Here is a 20641-nt window from a genome sequence, read left to right as displayed (position 1 = left end):
CTTAAAGTCGATGGGTTTTAGATCCAGACGCCAGATTTCAACAGACGTCTTTGTGGATCACGATGATTGACTACCAGGTGTAGAAGTATGAAACCGCAATGTGTAGGGCCCATGAGACCGCGTCTGCAGCGTCATCTGCTTCCTGTAACGGCTTACGAAAAAGTCAATACACAGTAACACAAGTTCCATACATCGGTGTCTGTTCCAAACACGTAAACGTTCCAAGTCTTGTGCCTGCGAACTACGATTTGCGGACAGCATTGGTTTTCTGTTATCATTTGGAGAAAACTTCTGCAGAATAGCATCGAATGCTTGTCGTAGCTTTCAGCGAACATGCTCTTGGGAAAATACAGTGTTTCGACTGGTTAAAAAAATTCAAAAGTGGTGATTTTGACGTGAGAAACGACGAGCGCGGGAAACTACCGAAAAAGTTCGAAGAAAACGAATTGCAGGCCTTATTGGATGATGATACTCAGACGAAACAGGAACTCTCGGAACAATTGAATGTGACGCAGAAAGCCGTTTCTATTCTGTTCAAAGCTATGGGAAAAGCGCAGAAAATGGGAAAATGAATTCTGCATGAACTGAATGAGAGACAGCAAGCAAATCGAAAGGCCACTTGTGAAATGCTGTTCGCTAGATACAAAAGAAAGTCGTTTCTCCATCGAATAATGATACGTGATGAAAAGTGGCTCCTAAGCGTCGTAAATCATGGGTGAATCCAGGCAAACCATCGACATCCACTGCAAGACCAAATCGCTTTCGAAAGAAGACACTGCTCTGTGTTTGGTGGTATCAGGAGGGTGTCATCTATTATGAGCTGCTAAGACCTGGTGAAACCGTTAACACTGATCGCTATCAACAGCAAATGATGGATTTAAATCTATCATTACATGGAAAACGACCGGAATAGGGAAAAAGCAACACAAAGTCATATTGCTCCATGATAACGCCACGTCACACATAGCAAAGCAGGTCGGAGAAACGATCGAGGCGTTCAGTTGGGAAATATTAATGCATGCGGCTTAGTCTCCAGACTTGGCTCCGTCCGACTATCATCTGTTTGCATCACTCGTACACGCTCTCGCCGAACAACAATTCGTATCAAAATGTACGAAAATGGCTCGTTGACTGGTTCGTTTCAAAAGAAGAACTCCTTTATTTTTTATTGTATTTTTTTATTTGGCGTGGCATTTATAACCTGCCGGAGAGGTGGGAGAAATGTATAAATAGCAGTGAAGATTATTTTGAATAAAATATTAAACTTCCTGGCAGATTAAAACTGTGTGCCGGACCGAGACTCGAACTCGGGACCTTTGCCTTTCGCGGGCAAGTGCTCTAACAACTGAGTTACCCAAGCACGACTTACGTCCTGTCCTCACAGCTTTACTTCTGCCAGCTGCTTCTGGGTAGCTCAGTTGTTAGAGCACTTGCCCGCGAAAGGCAAAGGTCCCGAGTTCGAGTCCGGTCAGGCACACAGTTTTAATCTGCCAGGAAGTTTCATATCAGCGCACACTCCGCTGCAGAGTGAAAATCTCATTCTGGAATAAAATATTGTTTATCAGTTTCAAATAACGGATGTGTAATTATTGCAGCGAAATTCCAGCTTCATACTTCTACACGTGGTAAATGTGTTTCTGCAACAATGAGCGCTAACTGGAGCATATTTTGGAAGCCAATAGAAACTTCACAAGAATGTGCTGACGATATTGAAAATGTACATATATTCCGCACAACACCGTCAGTCACCTAGAAGGATCCCCGAGTGTCGATGAGCAAAATGCGGTAGAAATCTAGCTTTCTATGCGAGGCACTTACCAGGTAGGACGAAACATTAACAGAGTACCAAATGAAGCTGCGCCAATGATAGACGGTTTTGCAAACTTTTTCCTGTCGCAATAAATAATGATTTCATGTGATAGTCAGTTACGCTACTTAAACTTTAGTAGCGCCTCTCGTTTTAATACAATGAAAGAAATAATATATTAAGAAAATATGTACTTGTAGTTCGTAATAATGCTGCCACCCCATCATATAATTTGTCCTAAGTGAATCAGTTGGGGTGAATGTTTTCTCGATGGTCCGATAAAGGAAGCCGAGTACAAACAGCTGCTATCGTGGTGTCCGCTTATGCCATTTTCTCAGCAGTACAACAAAAGAAACCGACGCTGCTACCAGCAATAATAGTCGAACACTGCCGGCGTTGCCCGAACGCAGCCGGAGTCTCTCGAACGCTCTGGTCGCCACTCTCAGAAACAAACATGTTCGGTTCCCTGAGCCCCGCTCTGCTTACAGCGCCACCGTAGTCACACGCACTGACGTCGAACAAGACGGGTGCTTGTTTCGCCAGCGACGCGCTGCTCTGATCTGCTTGGTCGCCGCACCGTGCTGCTCTGGATGTGCCGCGCCGCTCCACTATAATGCATCCGTCTGCAAAGGTACTGTGTTTCTACACAAATGTTACAGTTTCGATTAGATATACAAAGGCTGTTTGGGATAGATTTTTTTATCTTGCATGCTTGACTATAGAGCAAATCACACTTTTTTTTTTTTTTTTAACCGCCAGTCAGTTAAGTAACTGCATAGGTGTGTTTGTGAGTGGAAGACTAAATGTGAAAGCAATAACAGTCGTTCCTTTGGACAGAGCCTTAATTTTCAAAAAGCATAAATCAAGTGTAGGCTACATTGACGAAATAAAGGCAGGAAGTTAGTTTAGGGTTTAGCATCCTGTGCACAACGACATTTCAAAGATGGGGAAGGAATTCAGCCGTGCCCTTTCAAAGGTACTATCCCACTCGCCGGCCGCGGTGGCCGAGCGGTTCTAGGCGCTTCAAAAATATGATTAAAATGGCTCTGAGCACTATGGGACTTAACATCTATGGTCAACAGTCCCCTAGAACTTAGAACTACTTAAACCTAACTAACCTAAGGACACCACACAACACCCAGTCATCACGAGGCAGAGAAAATCCCTGACCCCGCCGGGAATCGAACCCGGGAACCCGGGCGCGGGACTAGGCGCTTCAGTCCGGAACCACGCGGCTGCTGCGATCGCAGGTTTGAATCCTGCCTCGGGCATGGGTGTGTGTGATGTCTTTAGGTTAGTTAGGTTGAAGTAGTTCTAAGTTCTAGGGGACTGATGACCTCAGATGTTATGTCCCATAGTGCTCAGAGCCATTTGAATCATCCCGTTCCTGGCCTGGAATGATTTAGAAAATTCACGGAGATCCTAAAACTAATGGCCGGTTGGTATTTGAACTGATACCCTCCCAAATGCGAGCCCAGTGTGCTAAACACTTCGCCACCTCGCTCTGTTTCACGAAATGAAAAGGATTGCGTTCATTTAGGGTGGAATTTCTGCCAATTTCAGAGTAAAAATTCATTTACAGGTAGTAGGAATGAAGATATACATGATATTAGTCACATTGTACTCTCCTAAGTTTAGAGAGGTTGCAAACTGATTTAATACGCCTCACGACATACACAGTGGGCCGGAGTGGCGAACCGACGAACAGCACAGAAATCATGAAAGCTCTGTTCACATGTTATTGACGGTAATAAAATATAAGACCCAAAACAAAGAGAAAGAAACTGATAGTGTTGAATAGTCAGAGATGAAGAACGACACATGAGCATAGATAGCAACATCAGATACGGTTATAACAACAGTATCTGATTAGAAGAGATAATTTGAAGAACATCATATTGTATAAACATTTAGGGGCAACAAAGTAGTTTTATGGAATAGGACGACAGATTACACTTTGCAACAGTGAGAGAGAATAGATCACCTAAAGTTTTAAGAACATGTAATAAACTGAGTTCAATTTCATAGTCAAATGATTTCCTTTACCCTTGATTTGACTGTTTTGATTTACTTGTGTCAAATATTACAGGGTTACATTAATCTATTTAATTAAAGACTGCACGTAAACTTACAAACTGGCGAATTAGCTCAGGCTGCCCTTACTTGCAAACTTCTGAGCCGCACTTAGATGGGCACGAAATTTTTTTCCAATTGAAACCTATTTTTGACAAGGGATTTCTGTATATTATTTTAATAATCATCAAATTAGCTAAAATAAATTATTGTTAAGTTTCTGGCACGTACCTATGTCGTCTGTTTTATTTCAGAAGTGTGACTGCCCAAATCATCAGCGAACTCCCACCATGTTTCACTATTGGGACGTAAACTCGGCCAGAAGTTGGAAACAATGTGAAACAAGACTCATCCGACCAAACGACTTTCTTCCATTGTTCTGTGGTCCTGGTTTTATGGTTTCGGCACCACATTTTTCGTGTTACAGGTGTTTGCATTACAGATCAGTGGTTTTGGAATTCCATCTCGCTCTTCAGTTCCTTGCTTATGGAGATCTCTTCGCGTTGTGTTGGTGCGAGTGCGATATTGAGTTCCTTTGTGACTTTTTCGGCCATCATCCTCTTATTGTTCGTCAGAACGGTGTTCAGTAACCATATGCCACAATCGCTCAAAACACGCTTTCATCTGCGTTGTGACTTAGCCGGTGACGTTTTTCCGATTTCCCTGAATGCGTTGTATATGTTCGATATGGCGCCTTTAACCTTGGTTTAAGGAGCACCAACAATTTGCCTGTGTTGGAATTCACTTACCTCCAGCATAATGCACTTATAGCCGGCCGGTGTGACAGAGCGGTTGTTGGCACTTCAATCTGGAACCGCACGACCGCTACGGTCGCAGGTTCGATTCCTGCCTCGGGCATGGATGTGTGTGAAGTCTTTAGGTTAGTTAGGTTTAAGTAGTTCTAAGTTCTAGGGGACTGATGACCTCAGATGTTAAGTCCCATAAACCTCAGAGCCATTTGAACCATAATGCACTTACACTTACACGGGACACTGATTTTAGTACAACTGACACTTGTAGCGTATTGGGGACAGCGCACAGGTTGTGTCTGTAGTCAAATAGTGCAGTGCAGCCTGCAGATTTGGTTGTGTTCTGCATTTATGTTCAAGCACGCATTTGTCACGGTATTACCACATTTTTGCCCAACTCCTGTAATTTTCAACGGTCGTGGTGAATTTGTTTTAGGTTTGTCAGTGACAGCAATGATTTATTGACAGAACTGTAGCCAGCTTGGAATAGTCTCGTATTTTTACAGATATCGCATTACATTTACTCGTGGTTACAGTGAGCTCCCAGTCACAGAAACATACGTCTCTTCCAAAAGGTGTCTTCCGTTTGAAGTAGAGATTAGGACGAGGTCATTAGAGACAGAGAAAAAAGTCGGATCTGGAATGTTTAGGGAGGGCACTGACACCGTACTTCTGAACGGAATCATCCCAAAATTTGGATAACTGGAGCTGATGAAACCAAGGAAACCTAACTTTGATGGCCGGACGGGGTTTGCACTGCCGTCCTCTGGAATGCGAGTCCACTGTCTTAACTACCGCGATACTTCCCTTGTTCTTTCCATTTGGACTACGTACTACGAATTTGTAGTTCAAAAATGGCTCTGAGCACTTTGCAACTCTACTTCTGAGGTCATCAGTCGCCTAGAACTTAGCACTAATTAAACCTAACTAACCTAATGACATCACACACATCCATGCCCGAGGCAGGATTCGAACCTGCGACCGTAGCGGTCGCTCGACTACAGACTGTAGCGCCTAGAACCGCACGGCCACTCCGGCCGGCGAATTTGTAGGCAAGTACTATTAGATTAATAGTGCGGAGCAGTGATGCATGCTGACACCCACACTGTTGTAATTCTGTAAGTGTAATATTCAAGCTCGCGTCCATCCATTTTTTTTTTCTTTTCTTCCAAATTCCACAGTGTTTTCCTCTGTGGCCTCCTTTTTTTAACCAATTACTTACGAATTTTATTCAATACCTTCGTCGAAGTGTATCGGTTTATATCGTCGCGTCTTGCCTGGCAATCTTCTTTTATCGGCAGTAGCGCTGGCAGTGTTCCACGCATCACTCGTACTTCGCCCTCGCCACAGCACATGAGCGACGCGTCCTACAGAGTAGATTCTCTGCACTCGGATACTGCTGGGCGCGGTATTTCTGCTCCGATGGCCTGTCCTTGTTTGTCGCCGTGAGTACCCGGGAGTGGCGTCACGTTTTTCTGCCGCGTCTGCCATCCTCTCGAGTCCGGACAACCGTTGCGCCAGGGAGCTGTGTACACGCCGGCATGCCGCGCCGCCCCAACTTTGGCAGTTACTGGAGGGCCATTGTCTGGTTTCGGGGCGCCCGGTAACGGAGTTTCGCAGCGATGGCGATCGGGAAGCGTAATCGATAGTCGCGAGGCGGGCACAGCCTCCAGTAGAAGCGGGGGCACCTCGAAACACTCACGAGGGCGCAGTTGGTAACAAGGCGGTGCTGCACAGTGCACTGTAAAACTAACAGGACCCTCGCATTGGAAATGCTTATCATTTCCAACAGTTCAAAACTTCAATGTTTAATGTCTTTCTTAAAAGTCTTTTGTGGTAGATTTAATTGAGGCTTGCATTGGAAACCAATTTATTATAATTATATTCATCTATATATATTTATGACAATCTCTGTTGCACAGGATAGAGTAGCATGGAGAGCTGCATGAAACCAGTCTCAGGACTGAAGACCACAACAACAACTACTGTATGTATGTATGTAAGTTCTACATCTCCTCCTATACAACAGGATCGATTTCAAAGACACTTTGTAGGCTACACGTCCACCAATACTTGGAAAGAAGCACTGCATGATTAACAACCATCTACCCTCCATATGGCTGGTGTTGTCGCTGGAAAAAGGATGTCACAGTAGTATAATTCAGCAAGGTCTGAGGCAATTGCAACCACATTTTGAGCATACGTGACCCGTTATTTGTATTATATGTGTGGAAATTTCTTGGGGTCAACCTTCTGCATAACAAGCTAAAGAAACAACATGATATACCACGGGGGGTCCACAATACCCAAAGAAAAATTTATTGTTAGACATACACTGAAGCGCCAAGGAAACTGGTATAGGCATGCGTATTCAAATACAGAGATATGTAAACACGTAGAGTACGGCGCTGCGATCGGCAACGTCTATATAAGATAAAAGGTTGTTAGATCGGTTACTGCTGCTACAATGTCATAGTATCAAGATTTAAGTGAGTATGAACGTGGCGTTATAGTCGGTGCACGAGCAATGGGACACAGCATCTCAAAGGTAGCGGTGAAGTGGGGATTTTCCCGTACGACCATTTCACGAGTATACCGTAGATATCAGGAACCCAGAAAAAACGTCAAATCTCCGATATCGCTGCGGCCAGAAAAAGATCCTGCAAGAACGGTGCCAACGACGACTGAAGAGAATCGTTCAACGTGACAGAAGTGAAACCCTTCCACAAACTGCCGCAGATTTCAATGCTGATCCATCAACAAGTGTCAGCGTGGGAAGCATTCAACGAAACGTCATCGATACGGGCTTTCGGAGCTGAAGGCCCACTCGTGTACTCTTGATGACTGCACGACACAAAGCCTGAAGCCTCGCCTGGGCCTGTCAACATCGACATTGGGCTGTTGATGACTGGAATCGTGTTGGCTGATCGGACGAGTCTCATTTCAAATTGTATCGAGCGGACAGACGCGTACGCGTATGGAGACATCCTCATGAATCCATGGACCCTGCATGTCAGCAGGGGACTGTTCAAGTTGGTGGAGGCTCTATAATGGTGTGGGGCGTGTGCAGTTGGAGTGATACGGGACCCTTGATACGTCTAGCTAGAACTCGGACAGGTGGCTCGTACGTAAGCATCCTGTCTGATCATCTACATCCATTCATGTCTCATGTCCATTGTGCATTCCGACAGACTTCGGCAGTTCCAGCAGGACTATGCGACACCCCACACGTCCAGAGTTGCTACAGAGTGGCTACAGGAACACTTTCCGATTTTAAACACTTCCGCTGGCCACCAGACTCCCCAGACATGGACATTATTTAGTATATCTGGGATGCCTTGGAATCTGCTGTTCAGAAGAGATCTCCACCCCTTCGGACACTTACGGATTTATGGGGAGCCCTGCAGGATTCATGGTGTCACTTCCCTCCAGCACTACTTCAGATATTAGTGGAGTCCATGTCACGTTGTGTTGAGTCACTTCTGCGTGCTTGCGTGGGCCCTACTCGATATTAGGCAGGTGCAGTTTCTTTGGCTGTTCACTCTAGTACGTGTACGGATACAAAACTAATTATAAACAGCATCACACTAATGGAAACTGGATAATCATGTACAGTAACAATGTATTGAAAAGAAAACTTAAAGTCTCTTGCTAATTATGTAAACTATTAAAATATTTGTTTCCAAATGTAGTATCTATTGGTGATTACACACGTTTCAGTTAGAATCAATGAAAGTTTTACATTCCTTTTTTTCCATTTTCATAACTTTATGTTCACTAAACACAAAGGAGTAGCACTTCTCGGATTTTGTTTTACAATTCTGGTCTTTTTTCCTGGAGGACGACAGTTCGCAGCATGCAACACTGGCAGTCCTTGCAGAGCTCCCACTGAACTAAACGATTACTTGCACTACTTCTTTTAGATCCCTTTTATTGCGTAAATCATACTGTATTTCTTCTGTAACTTCAGCTTTTTCAACATGTTCTTTCCACAACAAAAAGGAACTGAAGGAAATGACTAACAGACAAAAATCTTTGATTCAACGCTACTACACACAACAATGGAATAAAATTTAGAGCATTCATTTCACACTTGTACCAACATAACTTCCTACTATTTTAAACCGTACTTCTACGGATCTCGCTCCGTCTACCGCCACCATGAGCCATGAGGGCGGTGAAAACCCTGAAGATGATCTGAGTAAAGGGCCGAAACCTATTGCTAACATCTGAGGAAATGGCCGAAACCGATTGCTAACAAATGAAAGATCTGAAAACGCGATAGAGACTTTTTTTTTAATTGTGGGTGTGCTTTCTAAACTTTTTCTACAGAGTGCATTCATAGATGTGTGGTTTTTTTTCCACTCAAAAATCCCAAGCGGGATACCACAGTCTCCATTCAGCATTTGAATTATTATTTATTACATAGATAAAATTTACTTTAAAAACTTCAGCAATGGGAGTGTTTAGTGGAGACAATTTAACAATGTCACAAAGCCTCAAAAATGTAAACCATTTCAAATAGCTACATGTAATACGAGGCCGTCATGAAAAATAATATCTCAGAATTTTTTATGCAAAAACTCTTAAATCTGTATTCATTTATCAATATAGTCGCCCTGACGACCAACACATTTCTTCCAGCGAGAGACCAGTTCGTTGATGTCACTGTGGAATGTTCAACTTTGTTGACGGAGCCACGAAATCACCTCTGCTTGCATCGCTTCAACACTATCAAAGTGAAGTCCTCGCACACGTTCTTCAATTTCTGCCGGAGCCCTCTAGCAGTATAGGGCTGCAAATTGTCTCAGCAAAGCGGAGAAGTCAATCAGGTAATATGAATGACAGAGTAAGAAATTTGTAGGCATTACTTTCAGCACTCCCTCGTATATAAATCAATAAAAATCCCTGCATGTATGTATGTACCTATGTATGTGTATGTGTGTAAATAAGTTACACATATGTTCCTGAAACACCGGATCGAGTACAACAGAACTTACTGTGCGGAAAGAAGCACTGTGTGGTTAACAAGCATCTCTCTTCCATGCGGGTGGGGGTTGTGGTTGAGAAAAGGTTGACGTCTGGGGCAGTTACAACCAAGTTTTGTGTATATGTAACCCATTATTTGTATAGAAATACCTTGGTGTTAATAAACTACTACTACGGCTGGAAGTGAGGAATAAAAGCCATGACATGTAAAAGTATTCGTCAGAAACCGATATTAGTATCGTATCCTTAATTTTTCGGGTCGCTAGGCACACTGGTACAGTCTCCATGTGATTTTACCCATAGCGTGGGCGGAAGGGGGGGGGGCGGGGTGATAAAAACAGTGACATCAGTATATCTCTGCAATTCCTGACGCAGTTTTCACGAAACTTCGCACACCTATTGCTTCCTATATGACAAAAATTATTTGACTGTAAGACACCTCTGGCATCACTAAAGGTTGGGATGGGGTGATGGGAGGTGACATGTAAAAATATTCGGAAATACCTGTTAATGTTTTCCACACTTTAAAAGCATGAAACGCAATATGTGTTCAAATGGTTCAAATGGCTCTGAGCACTATGGGACTCAACTGCTGAGGTCATTAGTCCCCTAGAACTTAGAACTAGTTAAACCTAACTAACCTAAGGACATCACAAACATCCATGCCCGAGGCAGGATTCGAACCTGCGACCGTAGCGGTCTTGCGGTTCCAGACTGCAGCGCCTTTAACCGCACGGCCACTTCGGCCGGCCGCAATATGTGTCTTATTTGTGTTGTTCAGAGTATCAACTGGAAATTAAGGATGAGCGCTGTAGAGACTCAATAAGTTTTTCAACTTGTTTCGGAGCGAAAGATCATGCAACACGGTAGGATACAATAGATACATTTAAAATCCTCTCAGGAGTCGCTTGATGTAAAACAGACGAGCAACTGAAATGGATATTGCACAACTGGCATTCGTTGAAAATTAACAAATTAAATATGGTGCGAACGTAAACATTAGGCTACGCTACTGACCAGTCTGGACCACAACTTTATTAGGCATTCAGATTCGTTGGCTTCGCCAAATTACCATCTTTCATCCTAACCTAAACCATGGGCTACGCTACAAATCAGTCGAACACCGCAAGTAAATCGATAAAATCCAGCCGGACGACAACTGAAAGGGCGGAAGATTGGGTTTAATGTCCTGTCGAGATCCAGGTCTTTAGAGACGGAGCACAAGCTCTTATTTTGTCAAGGAAGGGGAAGGAGATCGGCCGTGCCCTTGGAAAGGAACCATACCGGCATTTGCCTGAGCAATTTAAAGAAGTCACGGGAACGCACAACAATTGTACCATACTCATTTGAGCGACTCATTAAAATAGTGGAACATCAGACAGCTAGCAGTGACAGTCCTTTTTATCGGATGTCAGTACGCTTCAAACGAAACCGAAATTCATCCACATGCACTGAGGGGACAAATATCGTGAGGTACCTCCTAATATGGAGTCGGCCCTCCTTTAGTCCGGTACACTGTAGCAACTCGACGCGGCATGGACTCAAGTCGTTGGAAGTCCTCTGCAGAAATACTGATTCATGCTGCCTGTGTTGCCGTCAAAAATTGCGAAAGTGTTCTCAGTGCAGGTTTTTGTGCAGGAAGCGACCTCTCAATTACTTCTTGTTCGATAGGATTCATGTTGGGCGATCTGGGTGGCCACATCATTCGGTCGAATTGTCCAGAATGTTCTTCAGACCAATCGCGAACCAACACGGCCCGGTGCCACAGCGCCTTGTCATCCATAAAAATGCCATCGTTCTATGTGAACATGGATTCCATGAATTGCTGCAAATGTCTCCAAGTAGCCGAACATTGCCATTTCGAGTCAATGATCGGTTCAATTGAACCAGAGGATCCGCTCTACTCCATGCGAACGCAGCCAATACCATTATGGAGCCACCACCGGCTCGCACGGAGCATTGTTGACAACCTGGGTCTATGGCTTCGCGGGTTCTGCGCCACACTCGAACCCTAACATCAGTTCTAGCCAACTGAAATCTGGACTCATGTGACTATGTCACGGCTTTCAAACTCGTCTATGGTCCAACCGATATGGTCATGAGCCCACGATAGGCTCTGCAGGCAATGCTGTGCTGTTAGCAAAGGCACTCGCATCGGTCGTCTGCTGCCAGTCCATCAATTCTAAATATCGCCGCACCATCCTAACGGATACGCTCTTCGTACGTCCTACAATAATTTCTGCGGTTATTTCATGCAGTTTTACTTGTCTGTTAGCACTGACAACTCTACGCAAACGCCGCTGCTCTCTGTCGTTAAGTGTAGACCATCGGCCACTGTGTTGTCCGTGGTGAGAGGAAATGCCTGAAATATGTTATTCACGCCACACTCTTGAGACTGTGGATCTCGAAATATTAAATTCCCTCACGATTTTCGAAATTGAACGTCCCATACGTCTAGTTCCAAGTACCATTCCGACTTTAAAATTCTCGTCGTGCTACCGTAGTCACGACTGTAAACATTTTGCCGTGAATCGCCTGAGTACAAATGACAAGCCCGACAATGCACTGCCCTTTTATCCCTTGTGTACGCAGTACTACCGCCATCTGTATATATGCATTTCGATACCCAATAACTTTTGTCACCTCAGTGTACGTGACATAGTCTTACCCTTGCGAAGCCGTGGGCACAAAGCTAGTTAATGACACAACTAGTTAATTATACTGCATTTAAGTGCATTCTTTTAGCAGCTGACAACAAATAAAAGCAGCTGCAGCAATATAAACAGAGCACGCTGATCTGGTTTTATATCACAAAAAATATCTGTTTTGGTCTTCAGTTGACTTTATAAACCTTACTACCACATAATTAACAATTTTAAATCAACATTACCAACTGGAGATTGAAAGCAGCAGCATGCCCATTGTGGACACAGTTACTGCAGGGTCGCTTCCCAGGTTGTAGTTCTTATTTTGAGACAAATTTAACATTGTCATATGGACTGATCCAGGATTTCTGTAGCTCATTTTCTTTACCAGGTGGTGCGTGGCAGTGAGTTGACTGACTTTGGTGGTGCTGTGGGTTAAGCTGCACAGCCGGCAGGCAAGCGTGTAGGCGGCTTTGCTACTGCGAGCTTGCGACCCTATTCGGACCAGATTTTACTTTTCATCGGCAATCGCTCCCGATGACTGAACAACCTCTGACCAGAGCTGATGCGTCTCACGTCAGGCCTTGCAGTGCAGTGCCTCCCACTAGATTATCTCATCTAATGCTCAAAAAAGAATCCTATAGGGCAGACCATGTATTGGATTGGCCAGCTCTGACTGTTCATACTGCTATTCGAATTATTTCTTACCAAATTTCGTCGATGTTCTGCAGTGTCTTGTGTACCTACAGAAAAATGCGCTTATTGAGCTGGAATATTCCTCTCTACCGAGCGAGGTGGCGCAGTGGTTAGCACACTGGACTCGCATTCGGGAGGACGACGGTTCAATCCCGTCTCCGGCCATCCTGATTTAGGTTTTCCGTGATTTCCCTAAATCGTTTCAGGCGAATGCCGAGATGGTTCCTTTGAAAGGGCACGGCCGATTTCCTTCCCAATCCTTCCCTAACCCGAGCTTGCGCTCCGTCTCTAATGACCTCGTTGTCGACGGGACGTTAAACACTAACCACCACCACCACCTTTTCCTCTCTAAAAGCACTTGTGTATAATCTTAAATAGCGCTCAACAGAACTTCATTACTGTTCAATCCTTCATTGGCCAGTTTGCTTCAACAGTCTTCAATAGTCTTCAACAGTATTAATTAAACCCCCTGCTTTTGTTAGGGTCTCGGAAGGGCCAGGTAGCTTCTCACGGGTTTTGTTTTGTTCTTGTCTTCCCACAGAATCTTTATCCTTGCTCTCCTTCCCTCTCACTCTTATTCTGAAATCCTCAATATCCTCTGTTCTTATCTGTTCCACAGGTGACGATAACCCTTCCTTGTCTTCTTCTCTGTCGTTCAGCTTCGACATATTGGCCGAAAGGGCTTGCTTCTACAATTTTCCTGTCCTTTCTCTTTGGCCCTCAATTTCCATCAGTCACCCTGAATTCAGCTGCGCACTTGGTTGTCATGCTCCGGTAAAGCTCTTCCCTAGCTGTCTGCATCAATGTCTCACCTCGTCTCTTACAGCCCAGTATTTTCCTCAATAATTTTCTGCCTGGCTTTTCTTGTTAATCTGAGCCATTTTTTGCTAGTGTTATCTAAAATTACAAACGAAAACACGCATTGGGTACCCCATATGTCAACTGGGTCATACAGTACCTGCAGATATCTGGGTGAGTGCATGTTTTGGAGCTGTAGCATCCAGAGATTTTGTCTTCCTGGGCTGTGCGTTTGGGTACCCACAGATTCAGACATCGCACACTTCTATTTAAAGGCTGTTCGGGTACTTAGATGTGCCATATTGTGACAAACACACAGTTGCTGAATGAATAAGAACTGCTTCAGACATTAGTCGTCTATAATGTCCACATAAACACCGAGAACTTACACTCAAGCGAAAACATGTTTTATTAAAACATGCACATTTAAGAAATCATAGTTTAAAGTAGTATCTGTGTCCCAAAAATAAAGAGTTGCTTTAAAATATTAAAGGATACACTACTGTTGCGGTAGAATCTGCATTAGGGTAATGTTTTCAACACTGGCCAACGTTTTGTTCTTGGAAGGAGCTTAAATACCTCTTAGTATTCGGCACCAGTTTCTGGAGAATCAATTTATGTAACTGAGAATTAAAAATCTGAAGCCACCAACTGCAATGAAATCGGCTTCTTCCTACCAGTTATCGTTTCTATATTGAAACAAAAAGCTCGCTTTTGAATAGTAATTGCTTCTTAACAAGAATACTTTCTCTTCACCATACCTACCAGCATTTCAAAATATCCTTCCTTCAATACTCAGTACGGCTATATTCATTGGCTTCCCAAAAGTGAAACATCAAGCGACATCGACGTGTTCAGAACTGAAAATGCAGTTGTCAGATGTGTATAAAGTATTCACTGACATGTCAGATATAGTTGAGCTTTTATCCTTATCTAGCAGAACGGTCATACTCCCTCCCCCGGAAGAAACCAGTGTTTACTGCACAAGCAGTGGCCTCCAAGCAAGCTTTGCAGCTGTCAGCGCTCTTGGACTGAACAAGACCCTAATTGCGCCTGATTCGTTAAGTGTACTATCAGATCTCAGGAGCCCAAGGGTACAAAGGCAAAACATCATCTGTTTTGTGGATATAATACTGAAGATGCTTACCCTACAGCTATGGTGAACTCCCTCTGGACAATAATGATATTTTTGCGTGGCTGAACGGCTTGGTGCAAGTCTTTCCATTGGACGCCACTTCGCGCTGTAATGTCTTGTTTTTATTTTTACTGCCAACGTCCTTGCCGTGGTGGTAACACCGATTCCCGTGAGATCAGCGAAATTAAGCGCTGTCGGGTTTGGCTGGTACTTGGATGAATCACCGCCTGGATCTGACGAGCGCTCTTGGCAAGTGGGGTACTCTCAGCCTTTGTGAGGCCAATTGAGGAGCTACTTGATCGAGAAGTAGCGGCACCGGTGCCCAAAAACTGACAACGGCCAGGGGACCGGATTGTATACTACATGGCCCTCCATATCCGCACCCGGTGACGCCTAAGGGCTGACAATGACACGGCGGTCGATAGGTCGGTATCGTTGGGCTTTCAAGGCCTGTTCGGCTGCTCATGCGGTGTTGGTTGTAGTTGTTAGTTTTATTTTCACTAGACCAATAGGCGCGACGCAATTTGGATACCAATGCACCAAGGTTTCCAACAAAATAAGTATGTAGACCTTCTTGCAAAGGTCACAACTCTCAACGTTTTCTTACGTAGCCCGGGTTACAAACCCTGAAATTCAAGCGAAGACACACACTGATCAGCCAAAACATTATGACCACCGACCTACTACCAATGTATACCCGTCCAGGCGATAGCAGCGTCACCTGGCGAGGTACGACTGCTGGTCAGCCACACAAGCACGTTGCATTTAGTATCAGTGGGCATGCTGTCCGCTTTTAAAATGGGGAAGGTGCACATCTTTCTGAGTTAAACCGACGGTAGACCGTGATGGCCCGTAGGTTCGACACGAGCATTTTGGAAACTGCATGACTTGTAGGGCGTTCGAGGAGTTCTGTGGTGAGTGTCATCAACAGTTGGCGAAACCAAGGTGAAACTAAGTTGTGGGGTTGGGCGGCCGCTCCTCATTACAGATGTCGGATCTCGTAGGCTGAGCAAACTGGTAAAACAGGACAGGCGGCGTGCTGTGGCGGAACTAACACCAGGATTTAATGCTGGGTAGAGCACAAGTGCGTCTCAACACACAATGCGCTGAACACTCCTAATGGTGGGCCTCCGTAACCGACGACCCATGGATGTGCCAAAGCTAACAGCACAGTCTAGGCAGCTACAACTGAGACGGACACGTGACCATCGGCACTGGACGTCGGCGCAGTGGCACAGCGTTGCATGTTCTGATGAATCCCGGTACCTTATTTGCCATACCGGTGGGAGGGCGCTTATCCGTCGTCTTCCAGGGAAACAGCTCTTTGGCACCTGTACTGCGGGATAGAGACAACTTGGCGGCGGCTCCGTTATTCTCTGGTGAACATTCACGTGGGTGTCCAATAAAAAGCTCTCAGGAAGACTCGGTGAACGATTGTTTCAGCTTTGTTTTCGAGTGTTTCAACTTTGTTTTCATCACCTGTAGGACATTTCAGTTCTTGTTATGTGAATGAATGAGGATGTAGTGACGTTTTGTTGTGTGCTTAAACTGTGAAAGATAAAGGTATAAATTGGCAACAATAATTATTGCTCACTGGAGTGTGTCAGACGCCCAGAGTCATGTTCCTCCAATTCTACTGAGCAATGTAGCATTTTCATTTCCTTTCGTTATCTATATAAACGATTTGGGAGACAATCTGAGCAGCCGTCTTCGGTTGTTTGCAGATGATACTGTCGTTTATCGACTAATAAAGTCATCAGAAGATCAAAACAAACTGCAGAACGATTTAGAAAAAATATCGGAATGGTGCGAAAAGTGGCAGTTGACCTTAAATAACGACAAGGGTGATGTCATCCACATGAGTGCTAAAAGGAACGCGTTAAACTTCGGTTACACGATAAATCAGTCTAATCTAAAAGCCGTAAATTGAACTAAATACCTAGGTATTACAATTACGAACAATTTGAATTGGGAGGAACACACAGAAAATGTTGTGGGAAAGGCTAACCAAAGACTGCGTTTTATTGGCAGGACACTTAGAAAATATAACAGACCTACTAAGGAGATACCTACACTACGCTTATCCGTCCACTTTTAGAATACTTGCATGGGGGCTTAATTATATAATGAATGCAAATACTTTTTGATTTTAGTCGCTGTCTGTCCGGCTACGAAGTCTCGTAACCGGTTGGCCCTGACCAGTATTTGTACGCAATCTGACTGCATAGAACAACAACAAGAATGAAATAAAACTTCCGTTAACACAATTAATTAATTAAGTCCCCAGCAACTATGAAAGCTACGAAACAACAAGGCACAAGTGTCGCTGTTCTGTGTGTGGAAGTGTGATTCAACGTACACATCTGGCACGGTTCTTCCTCAATAAGACCAGATATTTTAAACACCATTTATACTGAGTAATTAAAAAAAACAGAAATACTATAATTGCACATAGAAACCAGAAATACAGTCTAATACAAGAACACGAGCCAGATGCTTTGTTGACTAAACCTGTGACCAAGAGGCATTATTGTTTAAGACATTGAAATAATACAAAAAAAAGGAATTTTTTACCTTCGTATATATTGACGAAAAGCACACTCTGATCATTACAGCATCCCCAATCCAACAACATCTGGAGTCTAGCCCATCAAAACAATGCTACAAGTTCTGAACAAGCACTCACTACTGCAACTTCTGAACTATGACTCGCTACTGCAACATCTCAACAAGTACTCCCTACTACGACTACTCGATAAGAACTGCCAGTGGAGGCGGCTGAATAATACTCTTTGGCGCAATCTCTGGCGCTGTGGCTCAGTGTAGCCACCTTTCATATGCCCCTCCTCCACGGGCCAGAATTTGACGGTATTTTTGCCAGCATTGGTGGTGAAAATACCACCAAATTCGTCCAAAAAAAATACAGACAAAAATAAAAGATATTAAGAAGTAAATATCACTTCACTAAATAAATTTTGGCTTTGCACTGACCGTTCCATAACCTAATATATAAAATACAGTAAGGAATACAAATGCTTCCATACATGTGATTTTACGTAATAGTTTACATAAGTATTATTCAATCAATGGCACCAGAAATGACGAACAGGTGCAGATAAGAATCTCATAACATTTCATAAACAGTAAACACACAAAAAATCAGTTTTTACAAATATTCACATAAAATGCTTTCCAACAAGTGACATTATTCAGTAGTAGCAATTCCATCAGTGGCACCCAGCAATGTTGAGCAGGTGCAGACACCAACAAGTGACATTATGTCAGTAGAAGCAGTTCCATCAGTGGCACCCAGCAATGTTGAACAGGTGCAGACATCAACAAGTAACATCATTTCAGTAGAAGCAGTTCCATCAATTGCACCCAGCAATGGTCAACAGGTGCAGACACCAACAAGTGACAATATGTCAGTAGAAACAATTCCATCAGTGGCACCCAGCAATGTTGACAGGTACAGACAGCAACAAGTGACACCATTTCAGTAGAAGCAGTTCCATCAATTGCACCCAGCAATGCTGAGCAGGTGCAGACAGCAACAAGTGACATCTTCTCAGTAGAAGAAATTCCATCAGTGGCACCCAGCAATGTTGAGCAGGTGCAGACACCAACAATGACATCATTTCAATAGGAGCAGTTCCATAAGTGGCACCCAGTAATGTTGAACAGGTGCAGAGATCAACAAGTGACATTTCAGTAGAAGCAGTCCATCAGTGGCACCCAGCATTGTTGAACAGGTGCAGGTAACAGTCCATAATATTCACTATCACTAATTAGACAGTTCATCAGAGTTTATCAGCAGAAATTAAACATCTCCAAGTGGCACCCAGCAATGTTGAATAGGTGCAAGCACGAGCAACAGTTTGAAGGCACGCACAATTGCTTTTACAAAATTATATCAATGCACTTACATTAAACATACAAATTATAATAAACACACAAATGGTATCAGATAATTGTCATATTAAATATTACAAATACACAAATAACAGTAAACCAATAATATTTATGGGTGTCAGTGCAAGCCACAACAAACAAGTATAATAATATTTAGGAGATAGGTCGGTACCAATTATTTGGGATTAGGAAAGGAAAACACACAAAACACACTCATCTTTCATCCACATTAAGTGCTACTGTGTAATTGAACAGTGTTAACTGTGTAAATGCAATTCTGTCCAAATTTGATGTTCAACATGTGTATTAAGTAGTTGTGGTAACAGTGTATAACAGTCAATAATAGTTGGTCAAAGTCGTAGTCATCATGTCAAGACCAATGTTTGCCAAACCAAATCAGAATGTACGGTTGCTGAACAACTGTCAGTGTCCCAAAATATGCAATTACTTCCTCTCTCCAAAAAAAGTATACTGCTTATTGATTTAACAAAGTGTGTGTGTAGACAATCTTCTTTCCACTTGAGTGATCTAGTCTGCTATCTTCATCCTCCTTGTTCCATATAGACCAACAAACAAACAAACAAACAAAAATGCTCCTCACTTACTTCACCTCTTATCCACCAAAACTCCAATAATCATCAGCATCACATAATCTTAATACTTCAATAATACCTCTTACGTCGATACATATAAACCTTATCATGAATATCATTTACCTTACCTCTTGTCCACCAAAACTCCAATAATCATCAACTTCACACAATCTCAATACCTCAATAATACCTCTTCAATACGTCGATGCATATAAACCTTATTGCCAATATCATTTCACTTCCATAACAACTCTTTCCTCTAGTCAGTCTCCTCAAACAAGTACAGATAAAATCCTAGTGCAAACTTCAATTCATCATCCCATACAATCCGAAGACACAGTGTCCACACACAACCTCTGTGTAATCCATCTGACCCAAATCTTCTACTCATTATGAATTATAAGATACATTTTGGTTACCTTGTCCATCATTAAATAAAAGAAATGCATACATGACCTCTAACAGCCTTTAGTTTGAATAACTTTCAGTAAGTAAGTAAGAGTACGGAGTGTTAATGATCGTAATATTTCAGTGTGTACACCACTTCAAGAATCATAGCAAAACAGAAGCAAACATGTGGAGTATTTCTTGTGTCAAGTGTCACTTGCTATTTCAATTGCTCACGAAGAATGCAGTGTAATAACTGTCAATGGTCTAAACCTAGTGTTGGTATGTCATGTCGTTATCTTCCTTCCTATTAGCATAAATTTATACAGCTTCCATAAAACCTCCAGCACATGTGACTTCTATGAAGTTTCTTGTACTAATGTCGTTCGTCGAATTATAGCAGTTCATTTTCTTATCTTAAAAATATAAGGCACTGAGCGTAAGCAAAACATGCAATAGCGAGTAAATATACCAGTAGAGAACACGATGTCAACAAATGGATGCAGCACAATTCCTACAACGAGGCGCCGCCAAGCGAACAATCTATAATTAATACCATAGTGTGACCTAAACCCCATGTTCGTACACTGTATATCAGCATTTCTATATACCAAATTAGAGTGTATTTATGACAGCAAAACAGAAATGTGTAAATATGCAATCCATACGCAAAGCAGCAAATACATATCTTACATAATAAACAGGTCATTAGCATCATATCATCATAAGCAAATAAATGTTCACATGTAATCTTAATAAGTAAACATGAAGGCGCAAGCAGATACATCACAAAGAATAACTTACATAAATAACCATATCAGCACAATTAATCAGGTGACAATTATAATTTAAATAAA

The sequence above is a fragment of the Schistocerca piceifrons genome, chromosome 2 (assembly GCF_021461385.2).
Source record: "Schistocerca piceifrons isolate TAMUIC-IGC-003096 chromosome 2, iqSchPice1.1, whole genome shotgun sequence".
Classification (NCBI taxonomy): Eukaryota; Metazoa; Arthropoda; class Insecta; order Orthoptera; family Acrididae; genus Schistocerca; species Schistocerca piceifrons.
The sequence above is the reverse complement of the archived record's forward strand: the minus strand, read 5'-3'. Positions refer to the sequence as shown.